Source organism: Emydura macquarii, unplaced genomic scaffold (assembly GCF_026122565.2).
Source record: "Emydura macquarii macquarii isolate MOO-44397 ecotype Brisbane River unplaced genomic scaffold, CSIRO-AGI_Emac_v2 contig_2297, whole genome shotgun sequence".
NCBI lineage: Eukaryota > Metazoa > Chordata > Testudines > Chelidae > Emydura > Emydura macquarii.
The window spans coordinates 2773051-2787867 of NW_027132434.1; positions in this window are offsets into that span (position 1 = coordinate 2773051).

The window sequence follows — 14817 nt, forward strand, 5'->3', positions numbered from 1 at the left end:
CTTAAGCAAGTACAATGTAAATTAACCAAATTCCTCCTGAAACATCAATTGGAAAAGTTTCCAGTATGTTCTAAACTAATTGTGTGGCTGTTGTGATGTGTTTAAAAATTTGCTTTTCCTTTCTCTCCAGAGGTGATTGCAATTCATGCTTAGTGAAACAATCCCTGTGGGTAGTCTGAGTGTGTGCTTTGAGTCTATAAAATGCTTTTGAGACCCTTATGAATGAAGGGACCTATAAGATAATTACTTATAATTATTATTCCATGCAGGTTTTCTAAGGCACTCACAGTAGTATCTGAGATCCTCACAAACATTATTAAGTTTTTGCTCACATCATCATTGTGAGGCAAGTTAGTACCATTAACCCCCATTTTATAGATGGAAAATTGAAGTCCAGAGAAATTAAGGTTTGCCTAAGGTTGTATTGGAAGTCAGTGGCAGAGTTAGGAATAGAAGCCAACTATTTTCTATCCAGTGCCTTAACCACATAGCCTCCTAAGTACTGCCACAGTGGGAGTTACCACATGGTGGAGTTAGTTTTATAAGTCTTTTTTTTTCCTTAGCGTGTGAGTTCTGTACAGTTTTTGAAGAAATATTGTATTGATCTTATTTTTTGCAATGCCTTTTGGGGGAGAGCCACTGTAAACAGCAATAGAGTTTGCTTCTTCCTTAATCCTCTAAATAGAGTCGGTTCTTGGTGCAGTGTTGATTTCTGGAAAGCAAGTGCTGATTTTTGAGTTAAGGTTTCTGGAAGAAGACAGTATCCATGTGCCATTTGTGACTTTCTGATCAAGGACTGTTGCATATAAACTAAAATGATGCACTAAAAAATAACCAGAAAATACCCAGTCACTGATTTCTCCTCCAGCCTACTGGGCTCAGACATCAGTTACTATTTGGCAGTATTAATTTTCCTGCATCTGTAAAGCTGGATGAACCTCTGTATTTTCTCCTTTACAGTGTTCTAGCAGCACAAAGGAGACAGAAAACTTACTTAAGTGGGTAGATGGGATTTCCCTGGTGTGGGGAAATCCAATGATAGTATAAAGCAAGCACAACCAGCTGCCCGCCCTCTCTCAGGTGTGCCTGAGTGTAGAATTCTCACTGAGCCATTTGGGTTTCCTAATCTCCACTAAATACAAAAGATAGATCTTTTATGGCTTACTTTGACAGCATCTTTCCATGTAATGACAGTCAGAGCACTCTGGCCCCTTGCGAACCCATTGGCACTGGCAGGACCACAGAGTTCAGTACCAGGCTCCAGTTTATTTATGGTTTATTTAAAAAAACATTATACTCTTTTTTTATTTTATTATTCTGTTTTATTAAATCAACTTAATAGGACCTGTGAAGTAAAATACATAAATATGGAACTAATTTCTGCAGTTAGTGGGAATTATTCTGTTTGTTTACAAAAGCCATTTTATGCTTACAAGAGGTGTTCATTTCGGTTAGGAGGCCTCACTGAAGAATCAGAGCAGCCTGGCCAAAATTGTATCCAAAGTTTCACAGCAACGCTCTCATTAGGCTCTAATCTTTTAAAAGAAAACAACTGAAGAGGACCATTAATATTACCTTGTGGCCTCCAACCTCTCCCACGTTAGCTTTTCTCAAACCACACCACATAAAAACTCTTTCAAGGCTTCTGGGGCTGGTGGCCTGCAATAAAGACCAAAAACGTAGGGCTGGCGTTTTTCTATTTTTTCAAAGTCAGGCTCCTTAAACTTCAATCTATTTAATTGTAGTGACTACTTCAGTATGAAACTAGTCAGCAAATATGAAGCTAGTCAGCAAAGAAAGAATGGCATGTTAGTAATAAGGATAATAGTTGCACCTCAGGGCATCACTGACTATTTTAAAAGGAGACTTAAGCATTTGTAAGGTGTGCTAGTTTGTGGCATATTTTAATTCCCACAAGCACTACCACATTTAACTTAACGAAGGAGTTGCCCCTAAGCTTTAGAGCTAAAAAACCCTCTGATTGTGTGTACTCATCTACAGATTTACTTAAGAATTTGCTCTTTAGTTTCCATTCAATAAAAATTCAAATTCCTATGAACGGAAACAGAAACAATGACAGACATACAACTTTGGAATATTTTCTTGCCTCAACAAGCAATGTATTTATTTTGACATTTAATAAATAATTTGTTGTACATTTAAATAAGCCAGAATTTTCACGCATGGTGACTAGTATTATTCATAAATCTTTATTTACTTAAAGTAACTTAACGGATTTTTTCCAGAGGTACAAAACAACCTCTGATCCCATTGACTTCAGCTGCAGCTGCTCAGCATCTCTAAACAACCAGACCTAGAGGGTAAGTTTGCTGGTTAGCCTCCCAGCTCAAGTCAGAGTGTAGGATGACCATTTACATCACTACATTACTATCTATATCATGAGCTGCCATGGGGCTGCAACTCCGGCTCCCACACAGGTGGAGCTTTGACTCCACCCATACAATAGCCATTATCTGAGCTACAAGGGAGGGGGAGGTAATCTGTGTCAAATATAGCACTAGTGCAGTCTACTTCCCCTCGGAATGGGAGAGGAGGGGGAACCAGTCCTTCAATTGTGACTGTGGCATGCAGTCTACTTTGATCTGCTCCTGGGCAGTACAATGATATGCTAAAATTTGCTGCAGGCTTGTGGCAAAGCCACAACTGAGTCCTAATTTAGGTGTTAGATACCTAGCTTCAGGCACTCATTTGAAATTTTACGCCAGTAATAAGTAAAATAATTAAAAACCTTTATTTTTGGTACCTTTTCCTATTTTCTCTTTCAAGTTACCCCTTTGTAACAGCATTATTGACAGTGGGTGGTGTTGTCATGATGTCCACAGTCAAAATGCATATAAATTGTGTTGGCACCTTACCCCTGTGCTGCCAGGTAGAAGAGACTGCTGATCTCTGTGGCCCAGACCCTCAAAGGTATTTTAGGCACCTCAATGGAGTTAGGTATTTAAATACATGGACACTGGGGATCTTAAGCAGTGCCTAGTTCTTCCCTGAGTAGCTAGTGCAGCATACAGCTCTGCAGCACCCCCTGAGCAAGGCAGTACCTAAAAGGCTCAATATAGCGCTAAATGTGTATAGATACACCACCGGTGCTGAAGAATCAGACCACATCCTGCACAATATAATTACTGCTGCACACACCCTCTCCCTGGCACCCCAAGTTTGCTTCCTGTCACATAGTGGGTAAAGTGTAGCATAAGAAGATTGTTATTGTAGCCATGGACAGGTCTTATTTTCAGACTTAAACTGCAAACTCCATTTTGCAGCAGCCATTTCAAGATTTTAAGCTGATTCTCTTTCCTGGACACTTGCACCTGAGTGTCACTCCTTCCTCAGATGTGTACTATATCATTCTCTTGCTCACATGATTATCTCCCCCTAATTTTGGTTGGTGTAGGATATGAGGCCCCTCCAGTAGATGTCGGTGTGAGGCAGATGGAGAACCAGGGAAATGAGTTAAGCTAGGGGAAATGGGAATCTACACAGCTCAGGGGATAGCAAATCCCTCGTGGGTGAAGGATAAAAGCCATCTTTCTAGAAAACTGCTTTCAACTGTAGAGATATGGAGAAGTTAAATATCTTCTGGCATATCAAATTTGCAGTCTTCACCCACTTGAATTCTTCTAAGTTATCTTTACTTGAATACTGTTATTTCAAATCCACTCCACATATGACAGCTTCTATAGATATGTGATATCTGCATGGATTTGGGGAATGCTATGTCTCCCTTTCTCATTAGAGATAGCAAAATTATAACCATTTGAGGATCCAGACTTTACAAGTTTTATGCCATGGGCAGCAATAATAAACCAGAGATCCCTGATGACTAGTAAGCAGAGATATGGACATTTTAGAAAGTTATTCTCAGAGCTTCAACCAAAGTTAAGATCTGAGTTTGTTCTGAAAATTTTAATTATTCCAGGGTATATCATGCCAGATCCAATATAATGCTATATATTAAAATCCTACATACTGTAGTGAGATGAACTTTTTTCCAATGACTGGTTTTATAGAAACTTGGCACCGGAAAACACATTTCTGTTTCATTATTATGACATATAAAAGTTTATTGGGTTCTCAACATATTCTTCTTAAAAATAAAAAATCATTAGCACATGCTGAACTACACAATTTATTGGCAAATGTACTGTAGTCCTCTTTTGACACAAATTTCCCACTGCATTTCTAAAACTGTCAGATCATTCCTAAAACAGAGGAGAAGTGAAATAAAACTTATGCTCTATATGGAAAAGTTTCCCAAATCATTTGTATGGTATTTTGGATGGGAAAAGGCAGACTGAATGATTTAAAAAAAAAATTTAAGTAGTCTAAATACTCTAATCTACAGTTCATTTATTTTAAACCCTAGTTCAAACACTTTAACACCACTTTTCACTGTAGTCCCTAAATTCGTGTTTGGCTATCAAATAATATTTAGCACTTACATAGCACTTTAGGTTTTCAAAGTGTTGTACAAATGTTAATTAATATTTGTACAACCCATATTAGCCTTATAAAGAGGCTGCAGTGAGTGTTAAATATTTTCTTCCTTGCTATTAACAAAACATTAAAGGTTGTACAAACACAAAAATTGGGCGCAGCTTGAAATAACCTACCTGTTGATTTTGGCCAAACTGGATAATCTCAAATTTGCATCTTACCTCTTATTAAAAAGAAAATTCCATCGATTATTTTTTGTTCTTGCTTTGGTACTTGACAGCAAGTAGCAAGGCAGACAAACCTTACAAATACCTTATCTTGTCTATGCATGTCCAGTCAGACATGCAGGAAACAATTTTATCTGTACATCTAATAGTTACCATTTTAGATTTGAGAAATGTATGCCAAATACTAATAAATGACCTGACTATGCAAACGTTTTTGCCCTTCCTTGAGCGCATTGGTGTTTGCAGAATTGTTTCTTTTCCTTTAAGGTCTTTCCTGCCTTTACCGTCTCGTATAGGTATGATTAGTATAGCCCAAGCCTTTCCTTTGAGTCATTGGGAATCTTGCCATAATTTTTTAGAAATATTTTAGAATGTGTATATTTGTAATACATAAAATGTTAAAGTAATCATATGATCATCTGACATGAAATTTCAAATAACTTTGGACAAAGACCTAATTTAGAATAAGATGGATTCTAAACATCACTGCACAAAATATTCAGAAAAAGTCTCACACCGCTATTTGGCTCCTGGACCCACAATAGCGTCATCATTTAAAAATATTAATTGCATAAATATTATGGAAATACCAGTATAAACAAATGGAAGTTTCCCGTTGACTGTTAGTGATGTCATCTCCACTTGAATAGTCAGTAAATATATAGGTCAGAGTAAACGTTCCCCAGTCTGGGTGGTGGCCCTCCCTCGCTGTCGATCTCCGAGGGAGGCCACACGTCCAGGCCTCTATGACCTGTGGGGAATTCTAGCTAAAAGAGGGGGAAGATAACAGTTCCAGGCCTCTTCGGCCCTACTGGGCAATCCTACCATCCTGGGCCCTTCAGGTGGGGTGATCCAGTAAGTTGGGGCCCAGACCCACAGTTGGGGCCAGGCAGGCCAGGTAGGAGGCTCCTAGCCCTCTGCAGGGTGAGCACACAGTTCAAAGCCCAGGCCCTCAGGCGGGGAGGGGAGGGCACACTCAAGCCCTCCGCAGGGTGAGCAAACAATTCCTGACCCAGACCCTTAGGCAGGGCTGGTCTGGTAAAGTGGAGTAGTCTCTAGCCCTTTGCAGGGTGAGCAAACAGCTCTCCACCCTAGCCCTGGCCCTGGGGCAGGGCAGGGCAGAGCAGGCAAAAGGGAGCAGTATCTAGCCCTCGGTATGGCAAGCAAACAATTCACAGCCCAAGCTCTCAGATGGTCCAACCCGCCGGAGAGCCTACAAGGTAAATGGGCAGTAGCGCTAGGAAGGGGAAGCAAATAGTCTAAAGCCCAGCCCTCAGGTCAGACAGGCAGACAAGGCCAGTAGTCTATAACCCTTAGCAGGGCACACAAACAGTTTACAGATCCGACCCGCAGGCAGGGTGGGCAGGCAGGGCAAAGAGTCTCTAGTGCTATGTGGGGCAATCACCCCAAGGTCAGGGTCGGAAGGGGAGGAAGGGGACACAGGTCCGCCTGTCTCCACTGTATCCCAGCCCAGGTCCCTGGCAGTGATGGGGTGTCCTGTCACTGAGTCAGCGGGACTCCAGTCAAAATGTGCTGCCTCGACTATAGGCCAAGACACAGCCGGACAGATGTCTGGCTTCCCTGTGCTCCTTCTTCTCCCCTTTCCCTGGAGTGCCTTGATCCCTGAGTCACCCTCAGAGCACTCTGCCAGGGGGAAGTTCCAGAACCCTTCGGCCTCATCAATTGGCAGCAGGTCCGGCAGCTCCTCAGAGTCGTCCCCAGAGGGCAGCTCCTCTGGCTCTCAGAGCTCTGGCAGGTCTTCAGGGCCCCAGCCAGTTGGCAGCCCTGGCAGTCTCTTCTCAGGGTAATGGTAATGGTCAGGTCCAGCGCCAAAGGAGAGACGTCCTTCTCCCAACTGAGCTGGAAGGCCTGCCCTTTATACTTCCCCTTCCTGTCCTGACTCTCTGCTTCCAGTCAGGTGGGGGGTGGGGGAAGGGGGAAAACCAGGTTCCGCCCCCCCCAGAGGGGGTTTGGCCCTCCCTCACCGTCAATCTCCGAGGGAGGCCACACCTCCCAGCCCCTACAGTCAGATTTGTCATATTTTTAAAATAACACATTTCATGAAAGCTATCATACACTCCAGATAGTGCATTCTTCTAGGGTTATCACACAACTTGTGAGGTTTGTCATTCAATCTGCATCTTTTATTAAAAAGTTAATTAGTTACTTCCATGCACAATTTTCTCTCCTTTCACTAATAAAATGATCACCACCAAATTATGAAATGTTAACAGCATTTATCATCCTGCAATTCATGTCTAGGGCCTTGAATCCTGCAAGTAGAAACACTTCGAAGACCCTTGTGTCTGCAAAGAGTCCAAAAGAATGGCACGTATGCAAATGCATGGCTCCATGCTGGCACATCCACTAACAGGTTTTGGATCTTAAGTAGGAAAAACATACATTGTTTGCAATAGCTGGAGCTATAACTAAGGCTGCCTATGCATTTCTATTCTAAGCCCCTGTTTTCATTTGCTCACTTCTTTCCAAAACTTTAAACTCTCGGGCAGAAATTTTGCATGCCCAGTTTTTGCTGAAGGGTGACTTTTTTGTGGAGGTTGAAACTTTGAGTTAAACAGAACAGCCATTGAATGAGAGGAGAGGGGGAGGAAAAAATGCTTGATTTAAACATGTGGATTGGGGTTGATTTATACTGGGTTTGCTACTTTATTTCATTTTTGTATGAATTTTTTAATCTTAAATTATGTTCAAGCACCTAGCAAATGTGATTTAAAAAAATCAACATAAATAATGCAATATAATAATTATTTTTCCCCCTACACAAGTAGTTGCACACTTACAGCATCATATAAGGTCATAGTTAGGCACCTAAAGTGAACTGATTTTTAGATATGCAAAGAGCTTTCAGATCCTTACTGTAAAAATACTGGTCTTATTATCTCTGGCCTTCAGTTTCTCCAGCTATAAAATGGGGAGAAATGATACTTACTGACCTTAGAGGATTGCAGAGAAAGTTTATTTAGTCAGTATTTATAACGCATTATAGTATATAAGTTCTAAATATTATTATTAGAAAAGTGTGAACATTCTAGAGTTTTGCAAACCTCTCAGACTATTTTCTGGGTTTGCAAAACTACTCTAAGTTTAACACTTTACCCTGTCAATCCAAGACTGTGGCCCCCTTTTTTCCCCAAGAGTGATTCAATATTAAAAACTGTGTTTTTCTAGCTAAAAAGAAGCCTTTGATAAGAAAAGACAGTATATAAAAAAAAGTAGCAGAAAATCTCAAGATATGTACCTGTGTTACTGAGTCTCTGTGTGATCATATTTATGTCACCCATGTTTTTTCTCACCTTCCTGTGTGCCCCTTGTCTGTTGCTGAATTTAGACGGTATGTTCTTCAAAGCAGGAACTATGTCTGTACTTGTTTTGCGAGGTACCTAGTACATTTCTGGACACTAGATCAATAATAAATTATAAGAACTCATGAAAAGCTAGGCTGGCACAAGAGGATGCTCTCTGTGTGCATGTTTTCCTTTTAAAATAATACAATTTTTCCTCTGCTATGCTTTATTCTATATTTTTTCACTCTTCCAATTTCCTTTCCCATTTTTCACCTTAAATTTACCCTATTTTTTAATTTTTTTCCCCTCTTCCCCCTGTTCCCCACCCCCTAGTCTTTCCAAGTAGAAAATAAACCCACCAACATTAGAGTGAGATTTATAAACCTGAGGTGTTAAAATAGGTTCTAAAGTAGGCATAACAAATTTGTCCCTCCCAAATTAATATTATTATTTCTAAACAGACTGGCAGAAAATCAATTACTTTTCATAATATTCCTATTAATCAATGGGCCTTTCCAGAGTATCTCTTCGTGTATTATTCTCCTCATAATGTGCCCTCGTATATCCTAATATTATGGTAAGGGGAATCAAATAAGCATATGCAGGAGCAACAGCCACTATGTGTTATTCACACTATCCAAAATATGTGGTATAGGTAGTTGATCAAATTAGGATCTCAGTTACTATGATGTAAACCTGGAGTAGCTGTATTGAACTCCAGAAATACACTGGTCGTTATTTATATGACATCCCCAAAAATATGTTAGAAGAACATTAAACGTGCAAAGTTGAGCCCTCAAAGATTACAAAAGGCCAAAAATTAAGGTTCCCTGGGCAACCTTAATTTAGCCCACTTGTGAGCGTGCATTATGATACAATCTTTAATTACATGATCACATACTATTTTTTCCACAGGACCCCTGCCACATTCACTGCCTAGGGTGCACACTTTTCTTGTACCCTCCACATTCAGTGAGTGGCCCAAGAACAGGGGCGTGCACAGAAATTTAAATGTGATCCCTTTTGGAGAGGCACATCCTGTGCCCACCCTCACCCCTGGCCGAAGCTCACTCTTTCTGCAACCCCCACCCCAGGAGGAGCTCTCTTCCCCCCCCCCCCCCCACTCCCACCTTGGCAGGCACTCGCTCTTTCCTCCTCCCCGCTGCCTTAGTCCCAGTACGAGCTCGCTGTTCTTGCCCCAGCAGATAATTCCCCACCACCACCAACCGGACAAGGGCTGGAGGAGTTCTGTGTTCCCAATGATTATTGAGGGGGCCATGCCCCTACTTGCCTCCTTTGTGCACACCCCTTCCCTAGTCCTCCTGGGTGTTTCTATGGTGTTTTCACTATTCTGCCATCTTCTGCCACTCCATCTTTGCTCCTATCCAACTCCCTCCTCCAATCTCTTGCACCTTCTCCTTTACCCATCTTCCCTTCCCTGGCTCCTGATCCCATCCTCCTGTCTCTCCCCTTTGCCCCATTTGTTACCTCTCTGCATTTGAGTCTTCCTGCTTCCTACTTCCTCTCCACACTGCCTGAGTGCCAGCAGGGAGGCCTTGAGAGACAGGTGCCCTGCTCTGTGTTCTTGTGCTAAGTACTGCAGTGGCCCAGAGCAGCAACTGCAGGGAAAGTCCTGCTCTCCCCCTCTGTCCCCAGGATGAAACATGCTCAGTCACTCTGTGGTGATGATAGGAGCTGTGAGGGAAGGCAGCATGCTTAGATGGACTCCAGAGAATCTAGCATCCGAATTCTAATAAATCTCTGTTGAGAATGTGTGAACTGAGATTTTTTGAAGATGTATAACTTGGCCAAATTTAGGCAAATTATCACAGGGATGACAGAAGGCCCCTGCCAAATTACAAGTTTCTGCTCCAAAGCATGGAAGTGCTAGTGCTTCTCAACTAAATGTTTGTAAGATCTGTTTTTCCAGATTACCAAAACAATGTATGTTTCCTTAATCTTGTTCTCAGACCATTTAGCTGACCATTTTAGCTGAAACTTTTTTAAAAAAAAAATCAGCCCAAGGCAAACCCCTGACATGGAAAATTTCAGCCTGAATGGTTAAAGTTTGACAAAAAGCTATAAGAAGCACAGGATCTTAGAATGGGAAGTATCAGGCAACCTTAACTACAGTCAGCACTACAGCTCTACCTTTAAAACTTGTTTATTCACACAGAATGTAGGAAGTAGAGAGACAAACAGGAAAACTGTATGAGGTGATCCTAGGTATCTGTGTTCTTAATTTCATGGTTTCTCTTTTTTTAATATAACCACTTTCTACCCTCTTTGTGTCCCAGTGCCACAAGTGTAACCATGGGCAAAATCTGGCCCAATATATTAAAGGGGATTCACAGTTGGAGGGAGACAAGTGAATGTACCCCAGGTTGTAAGCAAAACCATAAAACCCTGAAAAAATCCACATTTTTCCTATCAGGAAAGAAATAGCTAAATTCATCAAGTAAACTGTTTGCTGCAGATAATTCACTCAGTGGTAGAATGCACCTGATAAATGACTCCAATTTTTTATCCTTGAATTGTGGAATGGAAGAAATATTCACTCTCATGTTAAATGTTCTCCCCAAGAACATTTTCAATTTGCTCTTGATTCTGTGCATCTTTGTCTAATATTTTTCAGAGAAAACCAGGGTTTTTTTTCCCACCCCCCAAAAAGTTTGGAAGAATAATTGACTTTCTTGTTTCTTTCAGGGAACTCCTTTTTAAAAAAATGAAGGTAGCTTTTTCACAATGAGCCCGAATCTCTCAAACTATCTATGGTTAGCTGGCTATCTCAGATTTTAGTCACCTAAAATGATTGGTAGCAATACGCAGATCTAATGAGAGCTACTCTTTTCAGCCTCAATGGATCCATTGGAAGTCAGGAGGTGCAATGCAGTGATCTCAGGTAAACATTACCGGCTCCTGACCCTGGAAAGGGAAAACTCAAAGTTCTTTTGGAAATGACACATTGTGACCTTCAGTCTGCTGTAGCACATTAAGTCTGATAAATGATCAGAAATGATGACTAAAACAAGCATCTGCGAGAGAGCGTTTTGGTTAATGTACACAGCAGTTAACCTTATGTAGTCACATTGCATAGTGGGCTCATTTGGAAGCCACGTCTGCCTAGCTAAGAATAAACAAAGTATTGCAGCACCATTAAAAAGTTTTCTACATCTTCCTTCTGTGTTAATGTGGTTCAGTGCTTCTGTCATGAAAATGAACTCAATGGAGAGTTTCCCACACTCCCTATCACAAAGAGCACACTATATTGCTTTTGTGATGAAGGCATTTTATACTTTCCTGAACACATGCAAGTTCCAGGAGCAAACTATGATTTTTCATAGCATGAGAGAGGCCTGCCTGATAGAACAGGGGATAACCCCAAAAAAGAAAATAAAAATCCAGCTGATACTGCAACCGCACAGTTTTCTCAGACTGTAGAAAATCCAGATAGGAGTTATTTTTATTTCATGTTTTCCACCTCCCAAAATAGTCTCATACACAAATGCCAATTTGTCTTTCTGCTTAAAAATTTTCCTTTTAAACATTTGTGCCAAAATTATACACGCACAAGAACAATATGAGCTAGTTTTATACATAAAAGTGTGCAAGTATAGTTATCTCATCATGGTATCTAAGCACCTGTTCTGGAAAGCAATGCCACACACCCATTGGAATGAAAAACAACATCCATAAAGGAGTAATTCCATCTGATATGTCTGCCTTGCAGCTAGTTATTGGTTGAGTAAAAGCTATGGGAGAATACCCTGAACTAAATCCACTGCGGAGAAAACATCAGGCAGTTGGCACTTCAATTCTTCTCTGTCTTTGGCATCTCCTGCACCTGTGCTGGCCTCCAAACATCTTTGGTCTTCCAAGCCTTTGGGCCCAATCCATGCCTCCAAAGGAAAGGGTGAGGGGCTTAGGACCTAAGGCAAGCCTCCTGTCTCCTTATATCTTTTTGCGTACGCCTTTGTGTCGAAAGTTTGTATATACAATGGTCATCTTCTTCAAACTTGTTTGTTGGAATATAAGACAACATGCACTGGAATTACAAACAATCCAGAGGAGTTCAAAGACCCTGGGGAAACTGTTATCATTGAAAGAGTGCTAGAGAAGCTTGAATTCAATGTAATTGCTCATTCTGAAATCAGACTGACACAAGCTCTCTATGTGAGACACATTACACCTTTTTCTAGCATGGAAAAAGCATACAAGACCACTGAAAACATGGGGTGGGTTTAGTGTCAAAAACTCACTAACATCAATGGTCAAATGTCCCGCTGCAACATCATTTCATATTAAATCACTAAGAACATCTACTACAGGTGGCTTTGCCAACATCATCAGTACAAATGCCCCAACACTTTCCTCTACATCTGAAGAGAAGGACTTATTCTAACGGCAACTTGACAGTGTCATCAGCAAGCTACCGCCAGGTGAGCAACTCTATCTATTGGGACACTTCAGTGCTAGAATCAACTCAGATCATGGGATGCGTCACTACACATTGGCCATCATGGAGTGGGAAAAATGAACAACAATGGGCAGAGACTACTGGAGCTCTCCACTCACTGAAGACTGTCTATTACCAACCCCTATTTCCAAGGCAGTAACTGCCTGAAGGTCTCCTGGAGACACCCCAGATCTGGACACTGACACCAGCTGGCTTTCATGTCATCCACAGGAAACACCTGTAAGACGTTCTCCGTACTTGCAGCTTTCACAGTGCAGACCATGAACTTGTATGCTGCAAAATAAGGCTTTCGTTAAGGAAATTCCATTGTATCAGACAAAGCTGTTGCCTGTGCATTAACATATTAGACTACATAAGATGTCTCTAATTCACTTTGAATCTTAGGGAAGCTATGTCATCAATTGCACTTCCCCTGAATGCTGACGCAGCATGGAACATACACAAAAGGAAAATCTATATAGCTGTAACCTCAGCTTTTGGTAAAAAGACTGTACAAGATTAAAAACTGGTTTGCAGCATACTCTGAAGAAATGTTTCCAGTTATTGAAGCAAAATGTATATTATATCTCCACCACAACATGAACTCCTCTCCTAAGCCTTGTGTTAAACCCAGAGTGGCCAAGACAATATTGCACAAACAGGAAGACAATGTATTCAGTCATATTGGCTTGATTTGTACAAGAAGATACAAATGTCCTTTGAGAATGGAGATCTAAAAGGTATGTATGATGGAATCAAGAAAGCAACTGCTCCTTCAGTCAAGAAGACTGCCCCAATCAAAGCTCTTAATGGAGACATCATCATTGACAGAAGCAAACAGATGCAATGCTGGGTGGAACATTATCATAAACTGTATTCACATGAAACCACTGTTTCTGAAGCAGCACGAAATGTGATTCCCAGGCTCCTGGCCATCAAAGAATTTGAAACATAGAACCATCTATAAATGAGCTTGAATAGGCAATCACCTTCCCAGCACCAGGCAAGGCTGCAGGAAAAGCTGGAATTCCAGCTGAAGTACTGAAACAAAGAGGGCAGATTGTGCTCAACATATGCACTATGTTTTTTGCTTACCTGCTGGAGGGAAAGAGGGGCACCACAAGACATGAAAGATGCCAACATCATAACGTGGAATTAAAAAGAAATCAGAGTTATTGCAACAACTACAGAGGAATTTCTCTCCTTAGTATTGCTGGCAAGGCATTCACATGGATCATTCTCAAAAGACTGCAAGTTCTTGCTGAATGTGTATATCTGGAGATTCAGTGTGGTTTCTGTGCCAGTTGATCAACTATTGATATGGTCTTTGCAACACAGCAACTGCAAGAAAAGTCTCTCTACATGGTCTTCATAGATGTTACAAAGACTTTTGACCTGATCAGCAGAAAGGGCCTTTTTCAATTTCTAGAGCAAATTGGTTGTCCCAAATTCTCCTCAGTCTGATTCGATCCTTTCATAATGGCATGAAGGCTACAGTCCAGTCTGATGGTGATCAATGTGACAGCTTTGAAATCTGCAGTGGTGTCAAACAAGGATGTGTTTTGGCACCCACCCTCTTCATATATTCTTCTCTGTTGCTTCCTTATGCTTTCTCATCTAGCACCAATGGAGTACATCTCTGTACAAGATCAGATGGCAAACTCTTCAGCGTTGCCTATTTATGAGCAAAAAGCAAAGTCAGACACCTACTGATGAGAGCTTCTTTTTGCTGATGATGCAATGCTTGTCACATGCAGTAAAGACAAGGCACTTCAGCAACTTTAGCAAGTACCTTTGCACTAATTTGTGATGAATTTGAATTTGTGATCAATCTAAAGAAGACCATGATTATGGCACAAGATGTGTTAGCTATTGAAACCTCTGATGTAGTCAACACGACACTAGACATTTTTGCACAAATTCTGCTATATAGGATCAACTATTAAATACCCTATCTTTAGATGACAAGCCTAATTCTCACATCGGAAAGGCAGCTACCACATTTGGTCAACTGACCAAACTGTGTGGGATAACAGGAAACTAACTTTAACCAGATGTGTGGTTTTGCGCATGCTGCTGTATGGTGTCAAGATCTGGAACATCTACAGCAGACATGAGAGAAGGCTGTCTTCACTGTATTCTAAATATCAAATGGGAAGCCAAAGTTCCTGACATCAAAGCACTTGAGAAAGCAAAATTGCCAAGTCTAATCACTATTCTCAAACACAGATGTCTCAGTTGGCTTGGTCATCTGCATCAGATAGATGATGGATGCATTCCAAAGGATTTCCTTTATGGAATTCGGCCGACCTGGGCTAAGGTTCATGGACATTTGCAAGAAGGACTTAAAAACTTTCAACATTGTCACTGC